The sequence below is a fragment of the Marmota monax genome, unplaced genomic scaffold (assembly GCF_021218885.2).
Source record: "Marmota monax isolate L192 unplaced genomic scaffold, Marmota_monax_Labrador192_F-V1.1 WCK01_AAM20220418_F8-fsc00105, whole genome shotgun sequence".
Taxonomy (NCBI): domain Eukaryota; kingdom Metazoa; phylum Chordata; class Mammalia; order Rodentia; family Sciuridae; genus Marmota; species Marmota monax.
The window spans coordinates 6,586,525-6,601,258 of NW_026692947.1; the positions used below are offsets into that span (position 1 = coordinate 6,586,525).

The 14,734-nt window shown below is 41.3% G+C and overlaps 1 protein-coding gene across 1 annotated transcript in view; it reads left to right on the plus strand.

Moving 5' to 3' along the window:
* Positions 1–13,352, plus strand: part of Dtl (denticleless E3 ubiquitin protein ligase homolog) — a 61,991-nt gene extending 48,639 nt beyond the window's left edge. The window contains exon 16 of the mRNA XM_046452266.2: positions 9,525–13,352. The gene's annotated coding sequence lies outside the window, so the exon portion shown is untranslated. The remainder of the gene's footprint in view (positions 1–9,524) is intronic.
* Positions 13,353–14,734: the final 1,382 nt, after the last annotated feature.

Consider the following 14,734-nt stretch of genomic DNA (forward strand, 5'->3'; position numbering starts at 1 on the left):
TAGAGCTGGTTGTGGTGGTTCACACCTGTAATGCTAGCTACTCAGGCGGTAGGAGGATCACAGGTTCAAGGCCAGCCTGAGCAACTTAGAAAGTCCATGCCATAAAATAAAAATTGAAAGGGCTGGGAATGTAGATTAGTAGTAGATAACTCTAGGTTCAATCCCCAGTATCAAAAAAGAAAAAATACACATATATATGAAGATATTTTGTCTTACAGAGAATATGTTATATTGAGTATTTTAAAATATTACACTATATGTTATAGAAAATAACATAAAATACATTTCCAACTAGATGTGAAGAAATATAATTACTCTGACAAAGGCTGTTGCCTTAAAAGTGCCAATTCATTTTTCAGAAAGTTGTAGTGTAAATGAGAAAATTTTGTTAGAGATAAGAAAAGTCAAAGATATTCCCCCAAAAAGTATTTGAAGTCATCTGAAGAAAATGAATAGACACAGATATGTGTTCAAGTAAGAGAGGGAAAAGGAACAAATATTTAGGATGACTAATATGTGCCAGACTCTATACATCTAGGCTCTTTAATAATTAAACAACCCTCGTGGACTGGAGATGTAATTCAGAGGTAGAGTACTTGCCTACTCTGCACAAAGTCCTGGGCTTGATCCCCAACATCACAGGAGAGACAAAAAAACCACAACCCTTAGGGAATTATTATTATTCTCTTTTTATAAATAAAGATATTAAACCTCTTCAAGTTTAAATCATTTACCAATGGAAGCTAGTAAGTGACAGAGGAGGTATTTAAGTTCTATCCTATAACAGCCAGTTCACATGGAAATGGCTTTAAATAACCCTCATGAGAACTGCAGTGACATCTTCCTTCCCTGGTGAGTAGGGACTGAACACTGCTGCCTAGCTAAACAGTTGGAGGGATCTAGAGTTATGATGCAGAAAGTCCTGAGGGAAGCTCATCTGGGAGCTAATAACAGTTGAACCACAAAGAAAGGGACAACGATGTATGCCCTGAGGTTCCTGAAGCCTGCCAGGACTTCTGAAGCATTACTTCAGAAATAATAGAAGTGAAATATACACACAATTAGGAATGAACAAGGGATAACTGAAAAGATTGCTGAGCCAGATGCAGTGGTGCATTCCTGTAGTCCCAACTACTCAGGAGTCTGAGGCAGGAGAATCACAATTTCACTAAAGTGAGACCCTGTCTCACAATAAAAAAGGGCTGGAGATGTAGCTCAGTGGTATAGCACTTGTTTGACATGTGGGAGGCCTTGGGTTCCATGCTTAGGACCAAGAAAAAAGATTGTTAAGCTGCTCTTAAAAAAATAATAAACTTCACAGAGTTGTGATGATGAGACATAGTACAGTGTCTCAACCCAGATTTCCTCGTCTTGACTTTGCCATTCCCTGATTCTGTGACCTTGTACAAGTTACTTAATCTCTTTGAGTACCAGTGTCATCATGGAAAAATGAGAAAAGTAACGCCATAGCCCGCCCCCCACCGGCCCCATCCATAGGGAATATACACCATGACCCAAATGAATGCCTGTATTACCTGAACCTGTGTATGGTTTCCTAGGCACACATGCCTGTGATAAAATCTAATTTATAAATTAGCACAGTAAGAGATTAACAACAATAGCTAATAATAGCATAATTAATTATTCTGGGGTGCTAACATCCCTACCTTAAGAGCAAACAGTGGGGAAAAGAGCCGGACACACCTGGTATTAATGGAATGAGCAAGGGCTGAGGCACCAGAGAGCTTGTACATTTCTAGCCTTGCTCAGGAATCTGGGAGCACAGCCAAAGGAAACAGGGAGTACCCGAGGTAGGAAGTCATCAAGGAGGGACCTAGGGAAGAATGAAAGCATGGGGGGTCCACAAGAAGCCAAGGGGTCCCAACCAGATATGAAGATTCAACTAAAGATTTCAGGAAGGAAAAGCAGGTGGGAAATAAGTACCTGAGGCAGACAGGTAAAAATAGTTAAGTGGGTTATGGTGAGAGTAGGACTGTGATAGCATGGGCCATCTGATGCCTGTGTCCAAAGTATCACAGTCAGGGACAGGTTGAGCAGAATTTTGGGTCATTCGAAGTTTAAAAAAAAAAAAAAAAAAGCAGTATGAAGCCAGGGTCTGAGAAGGGTTAAAAACAGGTGGTAGGGAATGAAGTGGCCAGGAAAGCTGTGAGTCAGCTATTAAGCCACTGAGGAAGGCAAGAAGATGGTGGGCTGAAAACCAGGGGACAGTTGAGTGGACAGGGATGGCAAAATAATGGAATGGTGTGCTGAAGAACAGGGTGGAGAAGCTAGGGTATGAAGAAATGACAGGAGAGTGGAGCACTGCAGTATATTCTCCTGACCTGAAGAACACTGGAAACCCAGGGGGTGCAGGTTTTCCTTTAGGATGAGAAGTTGAAGGAATGTGTGGTGAAAGGATGTAGGAATGAGGAAGGGTGCCATGCAGCTCAGGGGCATAGAGAACCTGCAAAAGCCCAGAGAGCGTTAACTGGGAAGTGCTGTCCTGGTAACAGGATATTGCCCTGCAGGGAGTGGGAGGCCAGGGCTTGTCCCCAACAGCCCTTCCTGGGCCCCCCCACTGCAGTACTGAATATACATTTGCAGGACCCTGCCCCAGGAAGGAGCCAGGGCCTCCTGAGTCAGTTCAGCGCCCTATTTCTGCATTCAGGCTGCTGAGTAATGGTTCCAAAGACAGTGCCAGCAATGCCCAGGGCACAAGGGGAAAGTGAGAAGTAGGGCTTGGCACCTTATTTTGGGAGCTGTCGTCAAAGGCACAGCTCTCTAGTTCTATGTGCCTGATCCTTGGTGACAGCTCTCACTGGCAACCCAGATGACCAGCCCTGTGAGTACTTGCTGAGATGCCCAAAGAGGCAGGACCTGAGAGGGAGGAGACGGGATTCTGAGTCCTTTCTTCCTGAAGGAGACTCACTTAGTCAGTCTAATTGGTCATCCTAACTGGGCTAGTTTCTCAACCTGAAGTTCCCTAGGAGTAAACCCTGCTCTCTTTCTCTGCTCACATGTTCTTTTAAAATTACTATAAAGTGACAGAGACATGCAAACATTCTGTTCCAAACCCAAGATGGAGTGTGTCAGACTGTACCATGAGCTGCTTTCCAAAGGCAGAGATGCCATAATAACTCTCCCAGCAATCCCGTTATGTCCCCAGTGATACACATGTCTCTGATGGCTATGGCTAGGGCTCAGTCTACTACGGAGTAGACACTAGTCATCGTATAAACACAAAGGTCAAACCTGTGACCCATGAGCATTGTTCTGGAAATTAGCTAACTGACCCTGAAAACCTTAAGGAAAAGTCTTTGGATTAATTTCTGCTGAACAGGTAGATCTGAAGACTGCCCTGAAGATACTCATGGCTCATGAATAGTAGGTCTGCTTGCCTTAACCCTCTAATCTTCCTTAAACCCATTCAGGTCCCCCAAGTCTGGCCTCCAAGTCTCCAATAATATCTTAATTTCCTATATACCATTCTTGAAAAGTAAATCCTACAAATTCCTTGGGATTTCTTCCTAGGAATTCAATTTCTCTCATATTAAATACCATTATGAGATAAGGGAATTTGGAATCCAGAAGGATTAAGTGGTTTTCACTGAATTGTATGAACTTTACATTACAGCAGTGATTAGAACCTGGCAGAGTTTTTGCCTCTATAGCTGGTAACTCTCTACTTGTTTGCCTCTGGTTTGTACCAGCTGAAAATTCAAATCGTTTATGGCTATAAGCATGGGCCCCTTCTCTGTGACAGTCTGGGACATTACTCTCAGGAAATGAACATCATTACTTCAGGGGAACTTTCTAACTCACCATGGTAATCCCAACTGGGTTGAATTCTATTCAGCCAAAGATTCAAAGATTACTGTCCTGCTGTCAGAGTTTCTGATGTTTTTCTTTGTAATTGATCCATCCGAAGGTTTCAGACTCACCCTTCTTAACTAGTTAATTTATAGAAATGCTTAGACCTTTGTTCTGAATTTCATTCATTTTCCCTGTTATTGCAACTGGGACTTATTCATCAGATTAAGTGCAATAGTGTTGGAAGCCTAAGTTTCTCCATTTGTCCTCTGAAATGCTTGGGGGGTTCTTATCTATTTAGGGATTATTTGCATTTTTTAAAATCTTTGAGATCTAGGGACACACCAGAAAAAAGTCACTCTTTAAGTTTCTTCATTTAAACACAAGATTGTTGCTTATAATTGTGTGGAGAGGGGGCTGGGGATATAGCTTAATGGCAAGCACTTACCCAATATGTGTCAGACCGTGGATTCAAACCCTAGTACTGTGAATACAGAAATACAAACTAAAGAATATGGAGAGGGGCTACAATCTTGTGGGTACTATGAAGCCGATTGGGGGGTGATTCCTGCGACTGGGGTGCCTGGCTCAACTACCATGGGCCAATGTAGCTCCAGCACAGTGCTGCTAGGACAAGGTCCATGAGCTTGGTCCCTAGGAGGTTGAACTCACTGTGCACATCCTCTCATCTCAGAACCACAGAATAATCTCAAAAGTTCAGATCTGAAAAGAGGTTTACCATGTGCCCAATTCAACCTCCTTTTCAGATTAAACAGAGCGAGAAAGAGTATTGGTCATTTATTTGAGGTCATATGGGGCCAGGCATAGAGCCCAGATCACACCACATAATACAAAGGTGAATGGCCTTTTTGTGGGGAGCGAGGGGGGGAGATAACCAAGAATTGAACTCAGGAACCCTCAACCACTGAGACACATCCCCAGCCCTATTTTATATTTAGAGACAGGGTCTCACTGAGTTGCTTAGCACCTCGCTTTTATTGAGGCTGGCTTTGAACTCATGATCCTCCCATCTCAGCCTCCCAGCAAAGGAGAATAGTCTTTTTTTTGTTTGTTTGTTTTTGGTGGTGCTGGGGATTGAACCCAGGGCCTTATGCAAGTACTCTACCAACTGAGGTATATTCCAAGCCCGGTGAATGGCCTTTAATAGTGAATCAGGAATATCAACTATATACATGGAGGAAGGCATGTGATTATAATATCCCCATTTTTAAAGAAACGAATCTGAATTATGTGAGTGTATATCACACATTTATTCATTTATCAAAAACGTTTGATGTCCACTGAGTGCCAGACACTGTTCCAAGTGCTGTTTGCCATAAGGCCTGAGCTTCTCTTAACCATTATTAACAAGCACAGGCACAAAATTGGTGCCAGCATCCTCTTTTATGGCACTGTATATGTATCTCCTTACAGAGATCAATTCAGTTGCTGTCCACACTCAGGACTCAGTCATGGCTTCAAGGTCTCTTCATGTCATAAACTGAGTTAAAGGAAGACAATTTTAAGGTCTATATCATCTATGATCAGTTCAATTCCAAACTCATCTTGGGTGAACTTGTGACTCTGAACTTTTAACAACTCTAGAAGTTTGGGTAATTACTAAAACTAAACAACTAGATTCAACAAAGGAAGCAAGATTCCACACTAACTGCAGATAGAATTAACTCTTATGTACCCTGGGCAAGCTCCAGGTCCTGTTCTGGTCCTATTCTCTGGCTCCTTCTCATCTTTAATCCTCAACATTTTTTGATTGGTGTATAGATCTTCTTTCATCCTGACCAAACTCCACCATCTACACCTGGATCTTTTATGGAAACAGCAGGGATCATCTTTAAAACAGGAAGACAATGTTCCTTTCCTTATACCTCTGTGACTGTGGGTTCCACCTAGACATGGCCTTAGACTTCCAACTGGATGGTCTTGCACTGAACCAGGGTCAAGTTAAATCAAGCCAACTTTACTGGAGCCTTCCATTGTCACATTCCCACAGCTGGACTTCTTTAGGGGTTGGAGTGGGAAAGGGATCATTATAGAACACTAACCATGTGTTAGGTATTTGCTAAATGCTTTGGATGGAGAATATCTTTTTACAACAGTGCTGCAAGGGAGTTTTTTATTATCCCCATTTTAAAGGTCAGTGGTGAACCCAAAAGTGAACCCAGAGTGTCTGACTCCTCACCATGCCCCTTCTGAGAGCTGACGAAGTAAGAGGCCATGGGTGAGGAAAGTTCTAGACATGGCCCATGCATGTTTTCCTCCAGCCAGCAACATGTCAAAGAGAGCCATCCTGAGTTATGGTGTCTGTATTATTCGTGTAATCATGTATGAATTGTATGCTAGTTATCTTTTCCTATGCACATGACTTATTTTTTTTAAAAAATACATTGTAAGCTCCTTGAGAACAAGGACAATGTCCTACTCGAGCACTGTGAACAATTGACAGCTCAGTAAATTTATACAATGGGGCTCAAAATTGCTGGAGAACAGAGACATTCAGCACATAGAACCAGAATTGGATCTTAAAGCACTTCTAGCCTTCAGAGTCTCATTTTGCAGTTGAGGAGACAAGCCCACAAAGTAGAGTCAAGAGTCATCAGGACTCAACTTTTTCTTTAAAGCAAAGCCCTCTCAAATTATGCTCTTCCTCCATAACCCTGGGACCAGTGCTGGGACTGTACTTATCATCCATATGTTAAGACCTTTAGGATCTAATGACCATGAAGCAATTAAAATCTGATATCATTTCAGGCTAATCATAGATAAATAGGGTCAAAAGAGCCTTAGAAATCATCCTGGTCAGCTTTTAAGTTGTAGGTGAAGTAACAGGCCCTGAGATGGCAAGTGGCCAATCCTTTTCAGTTAGACAGTGGCTTTTCATTTAAATGGTTCTCCCTGGCCAGAAATAGTAGGGGCACACAGAATGCACAGGTTGGCCTCTCCTCGTTGGGCTGTATGTATCAGGATGGGAGTTAGGTGACTGGCTTGCTTTGGGAACAATTCCCATTATTTAGCAGAATCACCAGCAGCTCACCCCTGTTCTTGGCCTCTATTCTCCGTCCACCCAAGCAGCAGAAGCTATAACTAAGGCCAGTGCCTGAGCTAGAATCTGATTCTACCACTTATTCCATCCTCCTCTTCCAGCCCTTCCCTTTCCAGTGCCAACTCTGGCCCAGCAACCAGGTTAGGATGTTACATACTGAAAAATTATAACTTGGCTGCCCTGTTTTTCCTTCTTGGGTAAAGAGCCCAGAGCTGAGAAAAATGAGTGTCTCCATTCTGTTTTGCTTCCCACAGAAGCCAAGGGCCAGAGGAAAGAGAAGCCCTGTGGCCTCTTATGAGCAGTGTTGGCATTGGAGTATCAAGTGAGCTGGAAGCACCAAAGAAGGCTGTTTTGTCCTTACTAGACCTTAACAGTGACCTGCCTTGGGGGACCAACCCCTGTCCTTCTCATGTACTCCCAAGCACAGTATGGATCAAGATGGAGCACATATAAAAAGACCTTTCTAAAGACTGGAAAAGATTGTTCCTGACAAGCCTGCAGAAATAGCAAATAGTACAAGGAGACTGAGCTCTGTCTACATGGGGAATTTGCCAGGCTACCAAAGAGCCAGCTGTCTTAGGGACAGGGGGTTTGGAAGGTGAAGCTTCAGGGAAACTTACTTAGTGGGAACAAAAGAGCCACCCTCTCTTCCTGTTGCCTTCTGGCTAGACTTATAGAAAAGCTGAGCAGCTGGCCCAGGCCCAACTCCCCAGGCCTCCAAGCAGTAAGGAGATATTTTCATCTCTCCTGTCTGGCTAACCCCCACCCCCAGGATCAAACTGTCTGCTTCCTTCTTGTCTGCACTCAGATAATCACCCTACCAGTCAGATGTATTCTGCCATAATTCAGGGTCACCAACTCCACATGGGACCAAAAGGTACTTGAAAATTGTACTACATTTCTCTTGTGGCTTACACTCCTACTATCAACAACAACCATCTCAACCCTTCTCCATGCTCCTGAGGCCTCTGGTCCTCCTGCCTCCCGACTTACTCTCCACAAAGGTCTTTGAGTTCTTCCTTTGTGTTTCCAAGTGCTTAAACCTCCCTACATTCTCATTCTTCCTTCTTGCTGTTACAATTCAAGCATTTCGTTTCCTACTATATAACCAAGACCAATGCTATGACTTGTGTTCTAGATCCTTTTCTTTACCACCTTTTTACAAACTAAGTTTCATAAACTCTAAATTATCTCTCTCTAAATTTGCTCCTTCTCTAGTGGTACATCTTATGTTTAAAGAAGCCCACCCCTATTCTAATTTTTTAAAAAAGTGTCCTGAACATACATCCTTCTCTATCACCTATTTCTTCCTCTACATACTCTAATTCTCAAAAACATTTTTTTCTCCCTAGTTTTACTCTCTGACCTCCCACTGACTCCTCAACCCACTACATCGAACCTCAGTTCTCACTGCTCTACTGAAACAGCTCTTGCAATGGTCATCAGTGACATTAGTGTTGCTTCATACAGGAGTCACCTTTTGGTCCTGTGTTATTCAACTTTCCATCACTCTGGCCAAAATATCTGACAAGAACAACTTAGAGGAGGAAAAATTTATTTGGGGCTCACAGTTTCAGAGGTTCAGTCCATGGTTGGCTGACTTCATTGCTCTGGGCCCAAAATGAGGCAGAAGATCATGTCAGAAGGGTGTGGTAAGGGGAAGCTGTAAATTTATGGCAGCCAAGAAACAGAGAGAGAGAAAGGGAGGGAGAGAGGGCAAATAATCCCCAAGGGCATGCCCGTAATGATCTACTTCCTCTAGCCACCCCTACCTGCCTACATTTACCACCCAGTAATCCATTCAAACTTTTGATCTACCAAATGGATGGTAGATTAATATTTAAAAACCTATTCAGTTACAGTTCTCTCATAATGTAATCATTTAACCTCTGAACATTCCTGCATTTTCTATCACATGAGCTTATTGGTGGATATTCAAAACATAACAAGTCTTCATCTTAGCTCTTCAGCATTGAGACTGTCAAATGATTGAATGATCGTTCTTTTTCTTTAAAAAGGAAAAAATAAATCTTCCCTGTCTCATGATATAGTACCATTTTTGTTCAATTCTATATCTTTGCCCACTCTTGCTCAGCCTCCTTTGCAGGCTCATCTTTCTCCACCTAGTCATTAATCACTGGAGATCACGGCCTGGAGTTCTCAAATTCACTTGTGCTAAAGTACTCTTTCATACCACACTGAATGGCTGGTTAAAATGTTAAGTAAAAAAAAAAAAAGTAAATCAACTATATATCATAAACATCTCCCTGTACTTGCAAAATTATTTCAATGGGTGCATGTTATAGATGTACTATATCTTATTTACTCAGTCCTTTATTGTTAGTTGTGTAGGTAGTTTCTAATTTCTAATATTTTTAATTTTATAAATAGCACTATGAAGAATAACCTTATATAGGCCTTTTGGTGTGTGATTGGATGAATTATGCCAACATTTATTACTAGTATTAGGTCAATAATTAATTACTATAAGAAAACTCGGGATGTTTGGAATGTGTATTTAATTTTTTGAAGTCAATAACATGGATACATCTATCCATGTAGCAACATTATCCAGGACAGAATCTGAGGCCAAAAAGAAAAAAGTTCACTCATTTGGTCTAGGGTGGTAAATCTGATATTTCCTCTTTTTCAGAGCCCTCAACATGAAAGGTATCATCAAAGACTAGTAAAGGGTTCTGGCCAAGGTATTGCTCACTCTGGAAGTCAGAGGCCATTGCCTTATTCCTACCCTATATTTTGGCAGAAGAATCAGTCCTGACAGAGCCAGATGAAACTTAAATGACTTCAGAAGATCCTGAGGATTTGGATTGTCTAAAGAAGTTTTCAAGTTCTGGGACTGATCTGTCAGGCCTGACGTAGGTGGCCGCAGGAAAAAAAACAGGTCAGCAGAAGTCAGTGCCAGAAAAATGGCCAGTGATGGCTCATTGAGCAGGTAGTATGGGGTAGAATCTTGGGAATAAGAGATTAAGTGAGGGAGTTGACACAAACAACTCAAGGGTTCTTCTTCATCTCCCCAAATACTTAATATTGCAATACCCCAGATATTGGTCCTTGGTCTTCTCTTTTCTACCTACCCTTATGTCTTTGATGATCTTATCCAGACTCTCAACTTTGGGTACCATACTCAGACTTGAAATTCCTGATTTTATTTGTCTAGCCTGACTTCTAACTGAACTCCTAATTTGTTTATTCAACAGAAAAGTTGACATTCCCTCTTGATTGTTTCACAGACATCTCAAATTTAACATGTTTAAAACTAAACTCCTAATTTTAACCCTCCCCCCAGTTAAAAATCTGATCCAACCTCCGCTTACTGCAATGCCACCCTCCCAGTTTCAGCCAAAGACTTGGTCATCCCTAACACATCTTTCTGTCTTACAATGTGCAACCAACTCATAATCAAAACATTTTGGCTTTATCTCCAAATTGTATTCAGGCTTTGCTTCTACCAAAGAGGAGTAACTAACTGATGCAGGACTTACCATGTCATTATAAACAACTGAAAAAATGGATCAGAGATACAAAACAATGATTTCCAGACTGGCCAGGGATAGTACAGACCTGTGATCCCTGAGGGAGGGAAACAAATGAGGCAAGCTCACAGTTGTGGAGTCATTTTTCAGATTGTTGAACCAAAGGGGGAACCCAAACAGAACCCAGGGGTTTGAGTGGTTGAGGAGATAGATAGAGACTGGATTTGGGGGGAATTTGGCTGAATAAAATGCCAAAAAGGAAGGAACTGCATGGAGAGAAAGCTCCATGCAAACTGTTGAGTCTTTGGCTGATCACCAGTCTGTGCATGCACAGGGTACTGCACAAGGCTAATCAAAGAACAGCTACCCAGGAAACAATTACTGAGAAGCTATAAACCAAAAAATTCTTAAAGCTCATATTAGGGCTGAGAATTATTCAAGTTCTGAGTAGCAGAGTAGAGACCCTGACAGATGATATTTTCCAAAGATGGCCCAGTAGCTCCAATCTTACATATACTTCTACATTGTGACCTTGCCATTCACACACAAAAACATGGAAGTTTAGTCTGGTAAGGGTTATGACTACTTCTCCCATCTGGATAGTAGTGAAGCTGTGTTGATTTTAAGAGTAGGTTGGAAAAGACAGTGTAGCTTCCAGACACCCATATCATCTGCCACCTGTCCCTCAGATCACACCTTTGGCCACATGAGTGGTCTCTTATGAACGTCTGAAAAAGAAGGAGAAAGCCAGGCTTGGTTCATGAATGATTAAAGTCTCAAATGGACTTGTACTGCATTACAGACCATTTCATTTCAATCCTGAAAGATATCTTCCTATCAAAGCTTTTGTGCATCTGTCATGTATTGATGAGGAAAGAGATATCACATGAGGTGAAAAAAAATACACAGAGATTCATAGGCCATTGTGAATGGCTATACTGGTCAGGGGCCTGGAAGGGGAAAGAGTAGAAAATCAAACCTGCCAGAAACAGAAACTGTTACTCAGCCCCCAAAACAGTACCATCCTTTAAGGAGACAATCAGCCACTTTGTGGCAAGCTGATGGCATTTGGGAACCCTGGAAGGGTTAATGGTTTTCCTTGTCTGAGATTAAAACATATTCCATGAACTTAAAATGGATCATGGACTTGCAGGTAAAATGTAAAGTCATAAAACTTAAAAAAAAATTCTGGGCTATAGGGTTAGGCAAAGAGTTCTTAGACTTAAACTAAAGCATAATTCATAAATGGAAAATGTGATACATTAGACTTCATCAAAATAAAAAAAAATATTGAGTCAGTGAAAAACCCTAGGAAAGGATGAAAAGACAAGCCACAACTGGGAGAAGATATTTGCAAAGCACATATCCAACAAAGGAACTGATATCTAAAATACATACAGAACTCTTAAAACTCAATGTTTAAAAAAAAATAAATTTTTAAAAAAGGCAAAAGCTATGAAGTCATTTCACTGAAGAGGATATACAGATGGCACATAAGCACATGAAGAGATATTCAATATCATCAGCCAATAGAGAAATACAAAGTAAAGCTATGAGATATTACACACTAAAATAAAAAAGTAATGACAGCATCAAATGCTGGTGAAGATTGGGAGAATGAATCAGACATTGTTGGTAAGAGTGGTGGTACACCCACTCTGGAAAACAGTTTGAAAAATTTTTAATAAAAACCACACATTCAATTACTATGTGATCCAGCAAGTGCACTCCTGGGCATTTATTCCAGAGAAATGAAGGCTTATGTTCATACAAAAACCTGTATACAGATGTTCATAGAAGTTTTATTTATAACAACTCAGAACTTGGAAATGGGCTGGTAGAGGACTTGCCTAGTACATATAAGGCACTGGGTTCAATCCTCAGCACCACATAAAAATAAATAAATAAAGATATTGTGTCCATCTACAATTAAAAATATATTTTAAAAAAACTTAGAAACAGCCTAGATGTTCTTTAGTGGATGAATGGTTAAACTAGTGGAATATCATAGAATATCCAGCAATATAAAGGAATGACCTACTGATAAACACAACAACTTGGATGAATTTTCAGGAAATTGTGCTGAGTGGAAAAAAGCCAATTCCAAAAATGTTGTATACTACATGATTCCATTTATAATTTTTTTTCTTTTACAGTATTAGAGATTATACCCAGGGCCTCACACATGTTAGGCAAGTGCCCTACCACTGAGCTGTGACCCCAGGACCTATAATACATTTTTAAAATGACAAAATTTTAGAAATGGAGAACATATTAGTGGTTCTAGGGGTAGGCCAGTGTGGTTATTAAAGACCAACACAGGGATCCTTGTGGGAATGAAACTGTTCTGTTCTTTGACTGTGATGGATACAAACTCACACCTGTGAAAAACTGGATAGAACAAACACACATACACAAAGGATAAGTAAAATTGTGGCTATCTGCATAAATTTGGACAATTGTATCAATGTTCATATCCTAATTGTAAAATTGTTCTACAGTTTTGTGATATGTTACTGTTGAAAGAAACTGGGTAAAGGTGGCAGGTGTTGGGGGGGGATTACTCCATATTACAGTCATGCATTGCATAATGATGTTTCAGTCAACAACAGACTGTGTATATGATTGTGATCCCAAAAGATTATAAAGGACCTGAAAAATTTCTGTTGCCTAGTATTTTTACTGTAGCTTTTCTATGTTTAGATACACAAGTACTTACCAGTATGTTACAATTGTCTGTATTGTTCAGTAGTTTCACCAGTTTGCAGCCTCAGAATGATAGTCTATACCAATTAGCTTAGATGTGTAGTAGGCTATGCCTTTTAGGTTTGTGTAAGTATACTCTGTGATGTTCACAAAAAAACAAAATGGCCTGAGGATCATTTCTCTAAACTCAAGTCCATCATAAAGTGTCGCATACCCATGTTTCCTACAACTGCATGTGTGTGTACAATTATCTCAAAAATAAAAGTTTAAATTAAAAACAACATATTCGTGGTTGATGGTCCATATTTAGTATTCCCTTTCTTAGCAGCAGAGCCTCAGCCAACATCGGTAACCAAGGGCTCACAGAGCATTTGCTCCACTGATATGAGATTAGTATAATCCTGCCTTGAACCAAAGGTCTCAATTTTCAGCAAAGGAGGTATGGAAGTGGGCACATGAACAAGGCATCCACTAGTCCATCACAGACCCAAAAGCTGCTGGCCTAGTAATGGTGGAATGGCTGCTTTAGCAGTACCTCAGTTTGAGACACTTCTGTCTACGAAGCATCATGCAGTTAACTTATTAATAACCTAACTTAGAGACCTTCCTAAACCTAAACCTATTTCAGTAAGTGCCAGTTCAGTTTTTCTAGTTGTCTAGCTCAAAACCTTGGATTCTTCCTTGAATCCTCTCTTTCTCTGGTTCTCTACATCTAAAATGCCAGGAAATCTTGTTGGCTCTTCTTTCACACCCACAGCTTAACTACTTCTCAGCTCCACCACCACTAACTCTCTGGCCCAAGTCTCTAAAACTCTCCCTTGAATACTGTAACCTCCCTGCTTCTGCACTCGCCCCCTCCCATCTACGCCAGGCAAGCAGCCAAAGTGATCTGCTAAGAGCCAAGTTTGATCATGTCACTCCTCTAACAAATTCCTCTCTTGACTTTTTATCACAGTCCAGCTATAAGCTGTAGTATAAGAGCCTCCAAAGCGGTCCATGACCTGCTGCCACTCTGCCTCCCCTCATTGCTGTATCGTCTGGCCTCTGCTGTTCCTGAGACACATCAGGGATGTTCCTGCCATGGGGTCTTTGCACTCACTACTCCTTCTGCCTGGGAAGCTTTTCTCCAAAATAGCCCCATGGCTCCTTCCCTCACTTCCTGCCAGGCACAGTGGCACACATCTGTAATCCCAACGGCTCCGGAGGCTGAGGCTGCAGGATTCTAAATTCGAAGACAGCCTCAGCAAAAGAGAGGCACTAAGCAACTCAATGAGACCCTGTCCCTAAATAAAATGCAAACAAAGACTGAGAATGTGGCTCGGTGGTCAAGTGCTCCTGAGTTTAATCCCTGGTACCCCTCCCCCACCCCCCAAAAAAGAGCCATTCCTTGATCACCTCATATGTAATAGCAAACTGCACTGCACTCATGCCCCTGACTCCTTACTCTGCTTCAGCACTTATCACTGCCAAAACTTATTGTTTTAGTGTCTACCTCCCTCTGCTAGGAGGAGAGCTGCAGGACAGGGACTTCGTCTTTTTGGTTTTTGCACCCTATCTCCAGTTCCCATAACAGTGCTTGACATATAGGAGATACTTTAAAAAAAAAATTGAATGAACAAAGTTCCAGGGACTTTATAATTCAGGTGCTCACACTACTCCGGTC